At 43.0% G+C, this 21,070-nt stretch overlaps 1 protein-coding gene across 5 annotated transcripts in view; it reads left to right on the top strand.

Annotated features, from left to right (window-relative positions):
* ADGRL2 (adhesion G protein-coupled receptor L2) overlaps nucleotides 1-21,070 on the top strand; it is a 476,523-nt gene that overhangs the window by 72,317 nt on the left and 383,136 nt on the right. The gene's annotated exons all lie outside the window — the stretch shown is intronic.

Here is a 21,070-nt window from a genome sequence, read left to right as displayed (position 1 = left end):
TCTTCTGATAATGAGATAAAGTGAATTGTTTTCATCCACCAAAGTTTGAGAGTGATGTTAACGCAACTAGTTTTGACTAGAAAGTCTTTATCCTACATAATTATGCATTCTGTTCAGGACCCCATTGACGGGAAGTAAAACGTTTCTCTCCTTCATTTACAGTGCTTAAGTGAAGGGCCAGATGGGTCCAGTAGCTAAAGCTATAAAAGAAGCTCTTCTATGCCTTTGGTTGGACGTTCAATATTATTGCATCCCTAATAGCAGCTGCTTCTGTTTGAACTCAGGGTTATGAAAGATGAACTGCATTAAATGGTAAATCATTAAATATCAGCTGAGTAAAAGCACTGTGGTGCATTTCCCTGCTTAAATCACCAGCATCTGTCTTCTCACATGTAAAGAGTTGCTCTTTACATCATGCAGTGAAACACTGACAGAAGGGCCAATGCTAAAGCTACACAAAAAAACCTTGTGTAATATCTTTTGGGTTTTCAACCAATGATGATAACTGATGATCAACAAATATCCAGCTGGAGAAACAACATTTCATTTAACTCTCACTGTAAAGTATTTAGAGATGGATAATCCCTTTTGTGTCCAATTCCTTCCCTATCATGTGTATTTTAAAATGTGTTTAAATTATGTCCACCTGAAACCTTAGGTTTATTGTAAAAAGCCTACATTTTTCTGGTTTCCTTTTGTTATTGATCCCGCTTTTGCATAGAGGGATGTGAAGATCATAAGCAGAGATAAAAGCAAATACTGTTCCAAAATTCAGAGCCAATCATGAGAGGATGCTGATGGCCTGAGTTGAATGGTTACAAAAATTGGACCTTATTCATCTGCATGAATTTAGACTGTATAAAATATCAGATTCAGATTAGTACTGGAAAGCTCCCTATTGTGCTTAGCCTCACAATGCTCAAACTGAGATCAGCTATGGCATGAAAATCCTTTTTTCCTCATATCTGATGCTGCGTGCAGTTTTTGCACAGATTTGCTGTTTTGTGAGGGGTGGCCACTGTCTCCTCAATGTTTACACTGTTGCCTCTTTGTCGTTTTGCACTGTCATAGGCTCAATAATGACATAATAGCAGTGGTAACCATGGAGCTCTCTTAAATCAAGCTTCTCTATCCTCTCCATATTACAAGCCAGATAAATATGATGTGGTCATTGCCTGTTGCATTTCAACTTCATTTAAAAAAATTAAATGAAATAAGTTGTGTGCACATAACAGAAAGGGATTACCTCTTACTCCATTTACAAGGAAGCAATGGTATAATGAGGTGACTCACAGCCGGAACCTATGAAAACCCCTTCTGTTTTATTCTATGGCTTGTTATTCTTGTACTTGGTGCTTAAGAGTTCTTGTTGGATTTTTTAAATTCTTTCCATCGAATCAGGTGTGGCTAAAAATATAACTTTCTAAACACTGCTTATTTCCCTCATAACAGAAACACAAACACACTTCAGATTTTTTTTTCATAGCCTGTAAATTTGAACTATGATGGAGTTTGAAATTCTTTAATTTATTTGTTTCTTTATATAGAGAAATAGCGACTCTTACTTTGTGCACTAGCTTGAAACTCCCTATTTTACCATCTGATTCTCTGAATATAAACATCTGTCCTCTGAAGAACTATATATTTTTCCTCATTTTATTTCATTTCACTTGTTTGCAGCCATTGCACTGAGAGGCCAAGGGAAAAAAATGGTTAACAACAATGAATGGAAAGTGATTGTTTAATGTGGAATATGGCTCTTTAAGGACTTCAGCTAAAACCACTGAAATGGCTGGGAAGACTCAAGGAGCTTTGGATCATGCACTAAATGCTTATATTCTGCAGTACGCACAGAATGTCGGACAAAGAGCACCATATTTAGAAGAGGCAGAAATTCAGGGGAATTGCTCAGTGTACTCTTGACAGATACGTTTTGAAAATGGGATGCACAGATCTTTTAAGTGGTGAGACAGAAGCTTAACCCTCTGGTGCATGGAGTCAGCATTTGCATATTTTTCATTTCAAATGCTGATCCACAAGGTTGCAGACACAATTACATTCATTGTGGGCCATATATCTTTCCCATCATTCACTCGAGTTCGTAGGATTATTTACCGATTAGTGCACATTAGTCATACACTTCCAACTGTCCAGTGTCTGCAGTCAGGATGTTGTCTGATCATGCCGACCAGGAACAAAACCAGAAGAACATATGCTACTGCTTAGGTGCTGGTATTTGTGGCATAAACTATATATATGGAAAGGTTGGGATATTCAATGAGACCAGCTCTTGTGCTACCCAACTGTGCAATTTTTGTATGCTTGACTGAAAATGGATATTATCATTACTATATTATCGAGTGCTTAGAGGTAGTGGGCATGTCACAAACAGAGTAAGACAGGTCCCTGCCTGGAAGAGCTCACAGTCTAAACAGTTGGGGAATAGTGGAAAGGGAAATAGAATGCAAATAAACTGCCCTCTTTTCCCTCCTCCTAGTTCCCCGTTGCGTGTGTGGGAACTGCTATAACAGCAGAAATTAAAGCAAAAGGTAACTAGACAATCTTGAGATTTCCTCAATTTCCCCAAGTATTAGAGTGTCTAAAGGTACTGGCACAAGATTTACAGGGGGTGGGGTAGCTCTTCTCCCCAGGGTCTGTGGTGGCAAACTAAAAAGCTGAAGTTAGATGTAATTTTAAGACAGACTTCCTCCAGAAGGTGGTGCTGTGACATGAAGAGTGGGACAAGTCTCTGTTGAAGATGTCAACCTTTGGTTTGGAATGTTGGGCTGTCAACCCACCCCGCTCCTTCTAATGTGGCAGTGATGAGTGTTATTGGACTCCATTTCTATATCCATGGATAGCAACGTGCAGATTTCACATAAGTCATCCAGCACATGCCAGACTACTGCAATGTGCTGTTTCAGGTTGCCCTTGGAGACAGCAGTATCTGGAGCTGGACACCATTAGCAGAGAACACCTGTGGTCTGCAGTGGTTATCTACCAATTCAATTCTGGGTGCAGCTCAAGGGGCTCAGTAGGAACTTAAAGCCCTGAATAGTCTGGGACTGAGCTACCTGGGAAAGTGCATCTCTATCTGTTCCCTGTCATGGTGTTTGAGATAAAATGGAATGTTTCTACTGTTGATTCCTAGGAAAAAATTCTTTAAGTCTGGTATCTGGGCATTAGAAGGTCTTTGGAATTGGTTTCTAAGAAGTGAAAGATTCATTGTCTTCAGAGCACAATGGAAGGTGTGTTTGTTTAGCCAGGCATTAGGTTAAATATTCCCATGACAGTAAGCAGAGACTGTTGGCAAATGCACACAGCCCTCAAGTAAGCAGATTATTTGATCATCACCAGAGAGAGAATTTATTCAGCAATTATTTCATTTTAATTAGGTGAGACACCTAGACGCCATGGTGATGGGCACCATAAAGCACTGAGAAATAAACATCTGACAGTTTCATGTTGACTAATCATGTTTCCAACATTTCAACATCATCTCTGGAAATACTGCTTTTAGGTCCAGTTCTTCTGGAAATGGTATGGGAAAAATGCAGCCACCATACCAGGTCAGAAACCAAATATCTGAAGCTGCTTTTCTGGCAAAAGCCTTTCCTAATCACTATGATTACAATACCTGAATTGTCCAGCCCTTTTCTGCCTATTGTTTTTTTCATTGTATTTGTAGATCAGAACTAAGGTGGCTGGAGAGGAAGTGTCAGAAACATTAAGTGCAGCCATCGGTCTTTCTTTGTAAGGTTTTTATATAGTGATCACCATAATATCTTGATGCTGTATTACAGGGTAGAGGTCCAGGGTTATTTTGAAGCAATGCCAGTCAATTCCCCCCTACAAACCCCCTCCTCCAAATCAAATTTAACTATAAAAAATTCAATATGAATTAGCTTTAAAAACTAATTTAAAATAGAGCACTAAGCAGCCTTTGTTACCTAAAAGGCCCCAAGAAGCTGTGTATGTTTTGGCTGTTTTCCTTTCTTTTTAAATAAATCGATTAGTACAATTGCTTTTCAAAGCACTCCAGTTCCTAGCAGTTTCCTACAACTGGAGAGAAATTGCTACTCTTTGTAAATTAAATCGATCTCTGAAGAGTCTTATAAAAATAAAATAGTTTACTGCTGTTTCATCTTTAAGAAAGAGAGATCCATCTACCAATTTATCAGTCTATCTATTTTCTAGCCATAACTATCCATAATGGTTAAAAGTTTTAAAGGACAATAAATTTAAGTATTTTATATTGCTTTACATAAGGACAGTTTAATTTATCTCTATTCCTTTAGAAAGATTAATATTGTCCCTGTGCATTCTAGACTTGTGTTGGTTGAAAGAAGTTGGTGGCATGACAGCATTTATGGAAGGCATAAGCTCAAATGTCACTAGAGTATCCAAAAATGGATGAAGCATCATTCAGCCACTGCCATCTGTTGAGTGTTTCATGACAGCTGTATCTCTTGACCAGAGCTAGGGCAGATAATCATGAGAGGCACAGAGGAAGTACATAACAGTTAGACCCACACACAGAAGAAAATCCCACCTTTGACACTGCTTTTAATTGCACCATAATGATTTTTAACAGACACAGTGGTATGTCGTATAGAATCTGGGTTGATTTAAAGCAAACAATAAACCACTATGCAGCTGAAAAGCAATTGAGAATTTTTTCTGCAGGAAGGTATTTGTCCTGGACAAGTACTGAATGTGCTTGTTCCAGCTACATTGCCCTAAATATGTTTTTATTTAAAAAAAAAAAAAAAAGTGCCCATACCAATGTCAACAAGTCTTTTACAGTAAACACTTTCTATTGACTAACTTATGTGAATGGGGACTTTTTAAAACAAACTCTTCCTCTTACAGAAAAGGCAATTTTTGGCTGCCAGATTTGACATGCTTTCAGAATACAATATGCTTCATCTGAATGCTAGTTATGTCAGAGGATTGAAGTATAGACTAAAATAGCCCAACTTTCTATTGCCTCCTCCAGTGACAGGATCTAACTTCCCCATGTCTACAAAATTGCCATCTGGCTCTACCCCTTGTGATACAACCTCTCATAAGTGGGGGGGTTCCCAGATGAGAAGGCAACCTGGTCAGGTCATGAAATTAATGACCTAGATATCAGAAGAGGGGAAAGTTCAAAGTCAAATCTGCACTTTGATGTGAAAGCCTTTTTCTGCACCCTTATCTAACCTCTGCCTCCCCCCATGCATGTCTCATATCACTCTGTCACTTCAACAGACTAGAGTATCTGTTACTGCACCTTTGGGTTAGCCAGCAGGTGTTGCTGTATAGGGATCCAGAGTTAACAATGGGAGTTGAGTTCCTCCCTCAGGAAACAGGAGACAGATCTAGACCTGGAATCCAGGACTCTTGCTTGGAGGTGGAGCACTATACATCTATGGTAGGGTCCCAGCTCCTAAAGTCACATGATATCTGCCTGAATCTGCTGACAGCCTGAAACTAGAGCTTTGAGAGGAGTGAACTATCTCATTGATATTAATGGGTTAATTCTGAAACCTACTGCTATGGGGAGTAGGGGAACTGAGGACTCTGTGTATGTGTGTGGGGGAGGAGGCCTTTGCAGCCACTCCTCATCATAGCTCTGCAGGGTCTTCTACACCTCCTCTGAGATTGATCCCAGCCTGCCTGAACACTGGCAATGGTGCTCTGGAGAAAGTGAAGGATCCAATTTTCACAACAAGGAATGGCAGTGAGACTCCCTAAATCCATCAGATGCACTCTTATGTGAATGGCCCCTCCATTACCAAGCCATGCAGAACAGAGCCCTGGCAAAGGGGTAAATCTTTAAGCCCTTCAGGGTAGGGGATTGTCTGTTATCTATGCTTGTACACTCTCTACCACAAGGTGGCTCTGATTCTGATTTAGAGCTTTTGAATGCTGCCACAATAGATACATTTAATAATAATACGCAGGAGGGGGGGATTGCTGAGGGTTGTGATTTGCCTTAAATCTGGCTCTGCTTAGTGATGCTTCATGCTGCATATCTAGGCCATTGAGCTGGTCTGAATCTCTTATACAATGTTTAACTTTATCTGCTAGTTACCAGCAAAACTCTGGCTGTCGATCTTTGAAATAATTGTGTTGGAGTCAAAAACAAAATACATTTCCACGTTATCTAGTTGCATTGCAAATCCATGGGGTTGGGTTACACTGAGTCATATAGATTTTATTTTCTTTTTCTTGTTTTTAAATACATAGATTAAAACAGCAGGGGTTTAAAATACCAGCTTTGCCTTAGGTCAGTGGAAGGCTCTGGTTTACTGCCACATTAGCTTTTACTAAATTGTTTAGGATTTATAACTTTTTATTTTACAAGTGTATTTTGAAAGAAGCTAGTGAAACAAAACATAAGTGATCCTGTCCCCCAGAAAGTCACTTTTATGTTTTTGGGGGTTGTTGGGTTTTTTTAACATGGCAAAGTGGTTGTAAAATGTACTCTTGATTCTTAAATAAAACAGCATGCAAGTAGGGCAGGTATGGGAAGTGGGCCCCTCTCTAGACATTTTATAGACCGCACAGGACTTCAGCAGGAACACTGATACTGAATATAGATTTCGTAAGGATTTATGCAGGGCATTTTAACAGGAGATTTTAAAAAAATAACCCAAGTGCATTTTACAAAGAAACAATTAGGTCAAAGGGAATTGATTTTGGGGAATCAGGGCAATAGGATGAGGCTTACTCACTACTTGTCTGAGTGAGAAGTGGTGACTCCAGGCTGGCCATTCAAATCCCTGTGAAATTTAACAAGGAACCGGACTGCCGCTATGAAAATAATAGGGCGGACCATGTAACTTGACATCTGGGATCCAGGAAGGTTCCCCAGTGTCCTGGGTACTATTGAAATTCAAAACTAAAGGGGGAGCAGCAATTGTTATCACTGTCTTGTTTATTATTAGGGTTGATTAAAAATGCAAAACCCACATTTCATTATAAGCATTACAGTGAAAGGGAAGAAGAGAAAGAAAAGGCCGTAAGATTTCATTTTGTAATTTTAAATCCTGGGATTAAATGCGGAAGGAACAGAACTGCAGTGTTTTGGGGGTTAGGTTTCTGTTTTTGTTTTAAGACTCCGCTTGTGTGCTTTTTTTTTCCCAAGGTAAGTGAATGTTAAGTAGACTGAGATACTATTGCTCCATGCTTCCATGCTAATAAGGCATGCTTCCCACAGTGTGTGACAGAAAGAATGAATACCATGCAGTGCTAATGGTTAATTTGTAGTGGCATGTGTGTTCCTTGAATGTTTGTGAAGTTTCCTGATTCACCATCACACAATTGAGTCTCCCTCTTTTCTTTTCTTTTTTTTTTAAAGACATGGTGATAGGTAATGAGATGAAGCAGGGCTGACAGAGCTTCTGAATGATACATTATTCACCACAGCCTATTCAACTTTAATAATAATAATAATAATGCTTTGCACTTCAAATTTATTGTTAATTTCTCACTATTTGGGGAGCAGAATGATTCCTCATCGAATAATGGCAGCACTGACTGTGATTTAAAATGTTAATTACTGTGGAATCTGTCACAGATCACGTCAAGCCACGATGATGCTAATCTATGTCATGGATTTGAAACTCCTTTGGGAAGCATATATTTAGATTTACTGCTGAGTGAACATGACTGTTAGGATTATGGAGGCCATACAGAGTGAAGAAAAGCAGGAACGCTCCTTCTGACTAGAAAGTAAACAATAGGGTGATTGTCTGCTTACACTCGGTGACTAAACAGCCCAACTGCTGAGGAGCACTAGGTGAAAAGCAGCTATCAGCAAGGAGTCTTAATGTTTTCTTCATGGAGCTAGATGTTGTCAAGGATTCAGATGAGCCACCCTAGTGAGTGCACAGGAAGCAAAACAGGATATTCTTGCTTAGGCCCTGCTTTGTGTAATTATACAACACTTGAACTCCCGAATGGTTCACAGCCCTCTAAAAACAATCGCAAATGATCTTGGCATGCTGCTACTAGCAGAAATGTTGTTATAAAGTAAAAAAAAAATCAACTTATTTATATTTGTATCCATAAATTCGTCTGACACACCCTTTGTGCTTGTTGAATAAAGGAGGTCTTGAAGTTATTTTCACCCAATTTCATTTCCTGTTTTCCAAAGAGGATCTACAGAGTCTTAGCTCTTCTTTAAAAAGGGTCACTAATTCCAGCATTTTACTCTTAATTCCTTTAAAAATACATCTGTGTATACAGGAGGAAGAAAAAAGCACACCATTCTGTTTTCAGCCAGATTGTCTATATCAATTAAAGAACACTCTTTCCACTATTTCTCTGAACAAAAAGCAGACAGGTTAATGTGTGAATGCTCTCTGCTTTCAAAAGCTGTGTCCCACTCATTCCACTGAAATCAGTAGGACTACTCACGTAAGTAGTAACAATCATCATAATACCTAGTTCTGATACAGCACTTTTAATCAGTAGATCTCAAAGCACTTCAGGGTTGGGCCAGACTACTGTAGTATCCATATCAATGTTTAATTTGCTCCAGAACATTTTTGTCCAGAAAATGAAAAATTTGGCTGAGGAAGAAACATTGGCTAACACAAGAGGCATTCTTGGGTTTACTTTGCAGACAGGAAGGCAGCAGTTTCTGTGAATTATGGCACAAACACAGATTGCTTAGTGCTGTTTATAGGAAAACTGAAAAACTAATCCCCCAAAACTGAGATGTGACAAAAGCAAGGAAATTCAAACGGATCTAAACCCACTGAACCACATTCTGCCCTCGGGAGGAATTACACCAGACAACCCCACTAATGTCAGTGGGGTTGCATGAATGTAATGAAGGCAGAATATGACCAATTGTTTGTAATTTTCCCTGCTGTTCCTTGGTTCTATAGTCCATATGGTACCTAACAGCCTACCTTGATCTGTGACCCCAGTAATATGGAAACACACTATGTTGAAGAAAAGAGGAAGGTTTAGCTTCAGCTTTGAACCTCCCTACTTCTGGTAGCTGCTTACCAAGGAGAGCAAGGGATCTACCCCTTAGTATCCTTTTGTTTTGTATTTTATTTAATTCTTATTTTAATGGCAGAGTATTTAAATAAATACCGGAGGGAAATGGCCTTGCAGGAGTGACAGAGTGGACACAAATTGTGAGTCTCTCTGAACATTTAGGGACTTTTAAGAAGAAGCAGCCATGAAGTTCTATTTTTACTTCATTCTTACCATTTAAAAAACAACAACCTACTCACCCACTGGGAAAAGAACAAAGTAAAAACTGGTTACTCTGCAGCCCAAAAGTAGATTTCTGTGACAGTCTACCAAAGCCATCCAGGAAACAGGTTTTTTGGTTTAGGGGTGGAGAATTGAAATGAGAGCAACATATATTGAATCTAATTTTGATTTGGTCTCTCCCTTTTTAGTTCCCTCTAATGTTTTCACTCCCCTTCTGTACTCTGTCAACTTTTCTTTTCCCTTCCTCTCGATCCACGATTTAGACCCTGAGACTCAGCTAGTTCTCCATGTATAAGCACCTGTTTGTATCCCTATAGTTCATCAACTCTTGTAATGTTAATGTCAGTCTTACAATATTTGTTTTTTCTTAAAGCTTCTGCTCCTGGAGTCATGTGATTACATGTGACTCCATTTTCACTTTTAAAATTCACTCACTTAAAAGTAAGTTTGTAGCCCTCATGGCTGCAGACAAAACATTGAAAACATGACCCTGAAGGCTTAAAAATCAGGAGCTCAAAATGTTGAGTATTCTTTAATGTTATGATTTTAAAACCAATCTCATGATTTTGCGGGGCCTGAGTCATGCTTGGGATTGACTTCCTCTGGGTTTCAACAGTGAACTACCCCACAAAGCTTTGCATATGCACAGCAGATGCTGAGGTACTTTGGCTTTCAAGCATGAAGGGAAGCATTGGCAGTAAGGTGACAGTCCCCGCCAAACAAACTGCAGGTGCATAATAAGAAAACAGCTGAGGAAGGTTTAATTGACAATTGGTCAAGCATGGTAGCCTGAGAACTACTGTAGGCTTCCCCAGTCAAGCGGATTGTGGTGAGAATCTCATGAAATGTTGGGCCATGGACACCTTAAAAAGTGGGGGTTTATAATGAAATCTCATGACCGCTGCTTTTAAAAATGGTGTGAGCCCCTTCCAAGTGTCCTCGGGCTTTAGGCCTGCTCCTGCCCAGTGCTAACAGTCATCACCTCTTGGTGGGGCACATATTCCCTGGTCCTAAAGCAGCTCTGAATCTAAAAGCCTCAACTGAGCCCTACCTTCCCACTGTCACTCCTGTAAGTGTGGTGAATGAGACACTTTCCAAAGGGTTACTCAGCACCATTCATTAGTAACTAGGTAACAGTATCCTGTCCCTAAGCAATTGGCTATTAGCAAGTTATTCTCATGATGCAAAGTTTCTACCTTTTTTGTTTAACTGGTTGAGTGTGTTGGGGCTGGAGTTCTCTGGAGCTTTCTCCAAGATTCTCATCTTGACTGTGTAATACAGGGAGCGGCAACCTTTGGCATGTGGCCCGTCAGGGAAATTCGCTGGCAGGCCGGGCCAGTTTGTTTACCTGCAGCATCTGCAGGTTCAGGGGCGGCTCTATGGTTTTTGCCGCCGCAAGCACGGTAGTCAGGCAGCTTTCAGCGGCATACCTGCGGGCGGTCTGCTGGCCACGCGGATTTGGCGGCATGCCTGCGGGAGGTCCGCCGGTGCCGCGCCTTCAGCGTCCCCGCCGCTGAATTACTGCCGAAGCCATGGGACCGGTGGACCTCCCACAGGCATGCCGCCGAAGGCAGCCTGACGGCCGCCCTCTCAACAACCGGCAGGCCACCCCCCGTGGCTTGCCGCCCCCGCGCAGGTTCAGCCGATCACAGCTCCAGGCCAATGGGGGCTGCGGGAAGCAGCGGCCAGCACATCCCTCGGCCCACGCCGCTTCCCACATGCCAAAGGTTGCCGATCCCTGGTGTAATAGAATCTGTGGGTATATCTTCCCCGCAGAGTTAATTTGAGCTCTTACACAGGTTTCCCCATCCCACCTTCTGTCTACACAAAACTGTCTCACCTGAATTTGGTGGTGCTTTAAACCAGGGGGCCTGGCTGGGTGTAGGCTTAGAACCTGAATAGTGCTTTCACTCTGGCTGGTTATCCACTAGTTTTGCAGTGAGGATGCAGGCTAAATCACATGAGTACTGATAGTCCTGTAATGCCTTCCCAGAATTCTCCCATGTGTCCAGAAGGACAAACAAGTTCTCCCACAATTCTGTAGGAAAATCATAGAGTGTCTCAACTCACTGTAACCCCAAAGACCCCAAGAAGTCCTAGCAACACGCCTAGGTGAATGCAGCACCAGTGAGGACACAGTAACTCAGGTATGGTTATGCAGTGTGGCTCTTCACACCCTTCACACTAGGGTAGGCTAACCAAGGTGCTCAGTCTTCACTGCAGAATTACTCTTAACTGAGGTCATCAGCAGCTTTGTGCTGCAGTAAATTTAGCTGTTCTATGTTTCTTCCCAGTAAATTGTGGGATAACTTGTCTGTCCTTCTGAGCACATGGGAAATTATGGGGAAAGCACTGGAGGACTATCAGTGCTTGAGTGATTTAGCCTGTCTCTTCTCTGCAAAGTGGGTAGGTTACCAATCTGAGTGAAAGAGATATCTGGGTTCTAGCCAACACCCCAGCTGCTGTGGATTTAAAGTGCCACCAAACTCAGGTGAGGGGTTTTTGTGTGTGTGGATAGGAGGGGGGTTAAGGACAGCATCGAAGTAAGACCCTGAATTAACTCTACAGTGGAAATCATTTGTAAAGAGTGTGGGGGGAAAAAATCATTTCCCCTCTCAGTCCAGGAACATTTTCCAGGATAGCTATGTCAGGCATAGGGTGCACACAGTTTATACCAGCAAAACTGTGCTTTTGATAGAATTGCTTATTTCAAACACCACGACCACTACCCCCAGTCAAATAAACTATACCACCAAAAGCACAGTTTTGCCAGTATAACTGCATCTACATTAGGGGCTTTTCCTGCCCAGCTATCTCAAACGGGGATCATATCTCTTAACACCCCGGGCAAAAGCTTGTAGTGTAGACCTGGCCCCAGCTAATCAGGTTTCACATCCTTGAAAATTGTGATATCATAAAACCTAGTACGTCTCCAATCCTCTGTTGAGACCTCCAGCATAGATGAGACATGAATTTCTAGTGTAAAAATCCAAGTAGGAACAAAATTTAAATAACCAAAAGTTTTCAGGCTCCCTGGATATCATGAAGAAAGAAATCACACAATCCTCCTTTTTCCTTTGCAAATCACCTTTAATTTTAAAATTAAAGTTATATTTGTAATTAACTTTCCAAATGTTTAATTCCAATGGGTCAGATTCTGGTATCTTCTGATAACTGTCAATCAGATCTTACTCCACAAGTTATCCCAGTGGCTTTTGGTGGACTGAAATACTATTCAACATGAGTAAGGGGATCAGAGTCTGGCCCTATTATAGACACGATCATAAGGAAAGAATGTTTCATCTGATTTGTCTATGATAGATCTGCCTTGCTGCTAAATCCCTAGTCTTTCATTTAGTTTCTTGTTAGAGACTTTTGTTAAGACTTCCCAAGGAGTCCTAAGAGGACAATTGAGCCTTTATGGTTTTTTGCAGAAGTAGAGAGAAGCAATCGAGTTCTTGGTTTTCTGTTGTTGTTGATTTATTCTCTGTTCATGCTGCGAACAGTTTCTCAGGGATATATATTTTTTCTTTTTTTTAAAAAAAAGGCAGGAGGGAAAACAAACTTGGTCATTGGGGGGAACTTCCAGGTAATCCACAGATAAGACTTTCCCAAGCATACAGCTACATTATGATCAGTCCCTAAGGCAGGCAGAGTGCTAGCTTCTTTTTCTAACAAATTTCTATCTGAGAATGTTCCTGTAAAGCTTAGTAACTGAAGGAATGCAACAGCTTCTCACAAGATGGTTATGAAACTGAAACAATCTATTTTGGACTATAAAGTTATCAGCCAGTGGTGCAAGGCAGCAAAAAACTGGCTTAACTAGCTACTCGAGAATTCATTCTCAGCAGGTATAGGGCCAATGTAGTGACTCCTGTGCCATTCATCCTCCAGGCCTCAGGCACAGGGGCATAAGTAGGGAAAAGAAGCATAGCTAGGAACCCCAATGCATCTGGATGATCCTAGGAGCTGAAATGGTCCCCTGGGTCATTGACAGCTGGACATAATATAGACCAGACTTCAGACTGCTCTGATTTACACAGTGATAGAACCAGTCCACATTCTGTCCCAAGCATGGTGAAGCTTAACTGTCTTAACTTTTCCTCTCTTTTTCCTCTCTAGTCCTGCACTGACACAGCTCAGACAAACCAGGCAATCCCAACTGTTGTATCTGCATGGCTGTATCAGTTTTAAGATGGCTGCAGAAATTATGCCTCTTGAAGTCAATGGGATTTGAGGTCATTCAGGATCAAGCCCTTAGTTAGTGACCTACAATAAAAAGGTTTGGGGCATGGTAAGGAAAATCCTCAAAGGGGTTTTACAGTATAGATGCGCATAGCCAAGCCTTTCAGCCCTCAGATCTCTTAGCTCTCTCAGACCTTGTCTACACTGGCAAGTTTCTGCACGGTAAAGCAGCTTTCTGTGTTGTAACTCCTGAGGTGTACACACTGCCAAGCCACTTAGTGTGCAGAAACTGCCCAGTAGCAGCACTGTAAAAAAACCCACCCCAATGAGAGGCGTACAGCTTTCTGCATCAGGGGTACAGCGCCATGGTGCCAGTGTAGACACCCTGGTCAATTACAGTACTGCGATTGGCCTCCAGGAGTGTCCCACAATGCCTGTTCTTGCCTCTCTGGTCATAGGTTTGAACTCTACTGCCCTGCCCTCAGGTGCCCAACCATCATCCCCACCCCATAAATTCCTTTGGAATTTTGAAAGTCCCCTTCCTATTTGCTTGGTGATGTGTGCAGTGTTCTCAGTGCATCTTTCCAGGTGGCCATGCCTGCTCCATGCACCAGGCGATCCCCCGCTTGGAGCAATGCTGAGCTGCTGGACCTCATCAGCATTTGGGGAGAGGAAGCTGTCCAGTCCCAGCTGCACTCCAGCCATAGGAATTTTGATACCTACAGACAGATTTCACGATGCATGACAGAAAGAGGCCATGACCGGGACACACTGCAGTGCAGGGACAAAGTGAAGAAGCTGTGGAACGCCTACCACAAGACGCGGGAGGCAAACCGCCGCTCCGGTGCTGCACCCATGAGCTGCCGGTTCTACAAAGAGCTGGATACTTGGTGGCAACCCCACCTCCACTGCAAAGGCCACTGTGAATACTTCAGTGGCTCGTGTGCTGGTCGAGAGTGGACCGAGCCAAGAGGAGGAAATCTTGGATGAGGATGTGGAGGGAGAGGGGGATCCAGAGGCGGAGGACGACTCGGAGGTCAGAGATGCATGCAGCCAGTAGCTCTTTTCTACCCTGGAGGAGGCTAGCCTGTCACAGATGTTGGATCTTGGCAAAACAGGAGAGGAGACCCCTACTAAGATTTGATTTTGAGAATCGCTGAAGCGAGTTGTTGGGAGCAGGGGGGTTGCAGAAAGCAGGCTTGTGTCTGTATGATGCGCATACCACCACATGCCTAGTCTGAGCGGTGGAACGGGCTGTTGATTGACTCCCTCACTTCATGGGAATCTGCCTCAGAGATCTTCAGGAAACTCTCATGGAGATACTGGGCAATCCGCTGCTGCAGGTTCTTTGGCAGATCTGCTTTGTTTCTTGCCCTATTAAGGGTAACTTTCCCATGCCACTCTGCCATCACTGCGGGAGGTGGGAGGGGAACCATTGCTGCACACAGGCGAGCCGCAAAAGGGCCAGGGTGGAAGACTTGGAGAAGACCCTCCCTTGATTCCCTGCTCACCCTCAGCAGTGAGATATCTTCCATAATGAACACAGCCTGTGGAAAATGTGGGGACAGGAATTATTATCAGGCCCCCCAACCCCCCACAGTGCTGGCTCTCCCCAAGAGCCACGTGCCCAGTGTACAGTAGGGTCCCGGAACACTGATTTCCCCTGCCCCTGCGGCTACTCACCATTTTGAGGATCTTGTAGCTCATGTGTGTTTGCCTGGAGTCAGCCAGTTAGTGACAGCTATGTGAATAGTGGCTATGTTTTAAATCACTGAATCAGTGTTCTGTGTGTTGCAAACAATACTGCTCTGTAAAATGTTGCATTTTGGCTTCACACAAATGACCTTGGGAGCCCATCCTCCCTCTTTGTTATCGCTGGCTGAATGGCAAAATTAAAAAGCGGCCACGAAGAACTAAGGAGGACTTTCTGCATGATGTCATGATGCACTCCGCCACCGAGAAACAGGAATTGAAGGAGTGGTGGGACAACAAGAAGAGGGATCGAACGGAGAATGTGGCATGCCAGAATGAAGCCACGGAGCGGCTCTTAAACATTATGAAGCACCAAGCGGACATGCTCCAGGTGATACTAGCACTGCAAACAGATCAGTTCCACGCCTGCCCTCCCCTGCAGCCACTGTCGCAAAATTCTTTCCCATGCGCCCTCCAGACATCACCAATACACTCTTATTAACCTCCTGGCTCCAGTCTGTACCCACAGGATTCCATTCCTCCCCATCACAGTCCAGCACTGCGGACTCCCAGTACCCACTGCACTCAACACCCGTCCCTCTGCAGTTTTGCCCTGCTGAAGTACAGTACCCGCTGCACTGTACTCCAAAGGAGAAGGTTGGATATCATCCCTGGACATACACAAATCTTTAACTGTCCTGGGACCCCACCTCCTCCTGAGACCTTCCCTTCTCCCATCCCCCTCAGTGGTGATGGGTTTTTTTGTTTGTCTCTCTCCTCCGGTTGTTGTTTTTTAATAAAAGAATTGTGTTGGTTTGAAAGCAATCTTTATTCTATTAATTGAAAGCAAACAGAGCCCTGCAAAGCAACAGGCAATTTTCTTAAACCTTCACAGTGCATCATCTGCACCAATCACAATCACCTCCTAGCATTACAAGCACTGCACTCCCGAACATAGCAACAAATATTAGTGGCTTTCAGCTTCAAATTGCTGCCTCAAGGCATCCCTGATCCTTATGGCCCCACGCTGCACCTCTCTAATAGCCCTAGTCTCTGGGTGTTCAAACTCAGCCTCCAGGTGCTGAGCCTCTGTGGTCCAGCCCTGAGTGAAGCTTTCACCCTTCCCTTCACAAATATTATGGAGCGTACCGCACACGGCTATAAGAATAGGAATATTGTCATCGGCCAGGTCCAGTCTCCCATATAGGCAGCACCAGCGGGCCTTTAAACGGCCAAAAGCACATTCAACAGTCATTCTGCACTTGCTCAGCCTGTTGTTGAACTGCTTCTTGCTGCTGTCAAGGTGCCCCGTGTATGTATTCATAAGCCATGGCATTAAGGAGTAGGCAGGGTCTCCCAGGATCACAATGGGCATTTTGACTTCCCCTACAGTGATCTTCTGGTCCAGGAAGAAAGTCCCTGCTTGCAACTTCCTGAACAGGCCAATGTTCTGAAAGATGCGTGTGTCATGCATCTTTCCAGACCAGCCTGCATTAACGTCCATGAAACACACATGGTGATCCACAAGTGCCTGGAGAACCAAAGAGAAATATCCCTTCTGATTAATGTACTCAGTGGCTAGGTGGTCTGGTGCCAGAATTGGAATATGTGTGCCATCTTTCACCCCTCCGCAGTTAGGAAAGCCCATTTGTGTGAAGCCATCCACAATGTCATGCACGTTGCCCAGAGCAGGATGCGATTAAGGGCCCTGCACACACTTCCGTCAACATGAGTCCAACAGTCGACTTTCCCACTCTGAACTGGTTAGCAACCAATCGGTAGCAGTCCAGAGTAGCCAGCTTCCACAGTGCAATCGCCACGTGCTTCTCCAATGGCAAGGCAGTTCTCATTCTCGTGTCCTTGTGCCTCATGGCTGGGGCGAGCTCATCACACAGTCCCATGAATGTGGCTTTCCTCACCCAAAAGTTGTGCAGCCACTGCTCGTCATCCCAGACATGCATGAAGATGTGATCCCACCATTCAGTGCTTGTTTCCCGAGCCCAAAAATTACATTCCACTGTGGTCAGCGCCTCCGTGAATGCCACAAGCAATTTTGTGTTGTAGCTACTACACATGGTGAGATCAATGTCGCACTTCTCTTGCCTTTGTAGTTTAAGGAATAAGTCCACTGCCACTCGTGATGTGTTAGTCAGAGCGAGCAGCATAGTGGTGAACAGTTCAGGATCCATTCCTGCAGACCGAAGAGGCAGAGCGAGCAGTAAACAAACCGTTGAAAGATGGTGCCAAATGCAGATAGAAGCACAGGGATTGCTGGGATGTGAAGCAATGAATCACGGGGCACTGGGACAGAACCCAGGATTCCCCACGACCCCCTCCGCTTTCCCACAACTCTTAGCGGCAGAAGAGGAAGAGATGCTCTGTGGGATAGCTGCCCAGAGTGCACCACTCTGAATACCACTGCAAGTGCCACAAGTGTGAATATGCTATTGTGCAGGCAGCTGACAGTGTGAACACACAACAGCGGTTTCCCTTCAGTGCTCTCTGAGTGGCGCTGTAACTGCTGGCACTGTAACTCTGCCAGTGTAGACATACCCTTCATCTAATCCAGAGTCTGTTGAAGTAAACTGTATGACTCCAGTGGGCTTTGGGTCAAACTCCCTGTGGCTGCACTTGACTGTAGTCACCTTCCTCACAGACACAGCATATTTACAATCCCTTTCTGCTGCCTAGGTGCTCATGCCTGTTGCCTCATTCTTTTATCTCTCAAGATCAGAGGGCAGTTTACATCTCTCTAAGGCAGCCAGCAGCGACTGTTCCCACTGGTAGTCCAGTCAAGCAATGCCAACTGTCTTAAGTGAAAGCAAAGCCCATTTGGCTCAGGGCAAAAATACAGAGAATCACAAACAAAATAGCTGTTCAAGAGAATATAGACATAGCCAGACTAAAACACTAAAAAGCATAGCTAGGTTGGCTCCAGATGTAGATCTGATTCTGATCTCGCCCCATTAAACCCATCTTAAGCCAGTGTGGCATAAGGATGACCATAGTTGTAGTGAATGTTATGTAGCCTGAAAACTATATTTATTACCACTCTCCTTCTCTCTCTCAGCCCAGCTAGCTATCAGCTTGATAGCTATCAGTTTGTCCTTGATTCCAGTCAGTGGTTACAGGGCCAATGTGGGAATCACATCCCAGCAAAGAAAGGTGTGTGACTCTTCATTTCTCCCTCTTTCTCATCTATGGCTTTGTGAGTCCAATTGCTATGTCTTCATTAGCATGCTGTCTATTATCTCATTCTCAAGCCCAGACATTGACACATACTTAGCTGCATTTTAAATTTACACGATTAGATTCAGTTTTTCTTCACTTCAGTTGATCATTTTAATTTCCTTTTTCTAATTTCCACGGGGTGCATGAGAGAGCTTTTCAAAGATCTTGTTCCCATTTCAAAATAAACCTTTGGACCTTGCCTGAGGGTTGTGTTCTTTAAATTTGATACAAAAACCTAAAACATAAAAATTAGCTGAAGAGACTATAAGGTCTACCATTAAACACTTGGGTGCTCTACAAAGTGTCCCCTATCTCCTGTTAAGAATCAAAGCAAATACCCTCCTATGGAACAGTGTCGCTCAACGAATTAATGAAGATTTCACCTAGGGGGTTCTCTTTTCCTGGAACACAGATTTGAAAATTAAAGTTCTCTCTATAGCTATAAAGTAATATCTCCAGTTCACCACTCTAACAGCTACAGTTCAGCTAGTAAGATACAGGTAAGATAGTAAGATACCCAGCCATTGCAATGAAAGAGCTCTGTTTTGTGTGTGTCAGATTTGGGGATTTCATGAGGCTAGAAACAGGTTTACATGCAAAATGTACTAGTAATTGCACTCTTTGGTTAAAACCATTAGTAGAGGCCAGGTTTTTAACTCCTCCCCAATTAATTTGCTATTTGTTATTTACATTTGGGAATATTATTTTTTAAACTATTAGAAAATTGCTTAGAAAGATTTTCTAACGAACAAATGGAAAAAAGCCATTTAATACCAGCATGGTGACTAATACATGTAGGAGGAAAATGTCCAAGTACAAAGACAAAACGAAGTGGAAATGAGTTTTGCTTACCTCTTCTGGCCCATGAAGTAATAGCTAGCCAATGTAGATTTTCTGATATTCAATTATAAAGTCTTTTTCCAGGGTAACAAATGAGTTATCAGTTGCAAAAAGGACTTTGGAATTGACTGGTTGGGTTACGTATTGTATGTGCGTCTTTTCACCTCCCAGAAAGAATCAAGACTAAGCGCTGAAAGCACAATTTGGTGGGGGGGGGAGAGGGGTTCCTGAGCTTTGTGCTCAGGTGGTGAACATCCTTATTGAAAGTTGTTCACCAATACCCCATCTTCCCCAGATCAGCAGTAATGCTACATGATGTCTGTTAGATTGAATTACAGTTCTTTTCCAGGCTAGATCAACAAGGACAAGTGGCCATCAGAGAATTCTAATGTCCAATCAGTTTGTTGGCATTGTGAGCAAAAGAGGCTGTCAGGGCCTCCATCAAAAGATTCACAGGAGGTGAGATGGGTGTTTGCAACCTCTAAAATCACCAGAGCTTGCAGCTGCATCACTGTAAATTCTCTAGTGTAACCACTTTAAGTCGACAGATGAGAGCCCTCCCATCGACTTAATGATTTTACCTCCCAACGAGCTGCAGTAGCTATGTCAGTGGGAGAACCTCTCCCACCGACCTAGCGCTGTCCACACCAGCGCTTAGGTCCATGTAACTTATGTTGCTCAGGGGGGTGGCTTATTCATACCCCTGAGTGACGTAAGTGGTAGTGTAGACAATTAGGAAGTGCTTCTTTCTTTAGATTTTTTTCTTTTCTTTTACACTTCATTTCCTGCAGGCAGATTAAGATGGGTGGATCCCATTAATTTATATTGAGGAATGTTTAGAATGGCTGCTGCCTTAGCTAGTTTTTTATTAAAGGAAATAGAAACACATACTAGAAAGTTTTCTATTTAATTGATTGTTCCTTTTGAATCAGTTGCAGGGTTCACAAATGTTGTTGTACACTTACTGCTGTGCAATGGATTTTCAGTTTAATGGTGGGAGAGCCGAGACCAGGGGTGGTGGAAAAAGTTCTGACTCTCTTTTACAACTGCTCTTCCCACTAACCTTTCTAAAAAATTGATATATAAAGGAAGGCAAGGCAATAGTTAATCAGCTTAACACACCAAGAGATCCAGTCCTAGACCCAGTTTTTCCAATGGCTTATAAGCCTGAAGAAGCTCGGCATGATGTGTAAAGGGAGTCAAGGTGACCTGTTTTATGAATGGAAGTTTATGTGCCTGCTTGCAGAAGTCAGGGAGCACTGTACATATCTCTGACCTCTCTCACCAGCTGGGACATCCATAGGGCTGCAGTAACACCTGTATAATTATGGGGGTGGGAGACAAAACCAGTTCCTGTACTTATGTACATAGAGAGCTTGCAGGTGTATCTTTTCCCTCCCACTCCATTCATTGCCATACCTATGACTGCCCTTGGGAAAGCATTACACGGTAGGCCAAGTTGGAGCAAACTCTTTTGTCAAAATCAAAACACTTCATGTAGCTGTATCTATTTTGAAAGAGGCTCACACTCTATAGCCTCAAAAAGAACAGGAGTACTTGTGGCACCTTAGAGACTAACAAATTTATTAGAGCATAAGCTTTCGTGGACTACAGCCCACTTCTTCGGATGCATATAGAATGGAACATATATTGAGGAGATATATATACACACATACAGAGAGCATAAACAGGTGGGAGTTGTCTTACCAACTCTGAGAGGCCAATTAATTAGGAGAAAAAAAACTTTTGAAGTGATAATCAAGATAGCCCAGTACAGACAGTTTGATAAGAAGTGTGAGAATACTTACAAGGGGAGATAGATTCAATGTTTGTAATGGCTCAGCCATTCCCAGTCCTTATTCAAACTCTATAGCCTGGTGGTTAGGGCACTGGCCTA

Source organism: Malaclemys terrapin, chromosome 8, assembly GCF_027887155.1.
Source record: "Malaclemys terrapin pileata isolate rMalTer1 chromosome 8, rMalTer1.hap1, whole genome shotgun sequence".
NCBI classification, from domain to species: Eukaryota; Metazoa; Chordata; order Testudines; family Emydidae; genus Malaclemys; species Malaclemys terrapin.
This window is presented reverse-complemented; position numbering and strand designations above follow the sequence as displayed.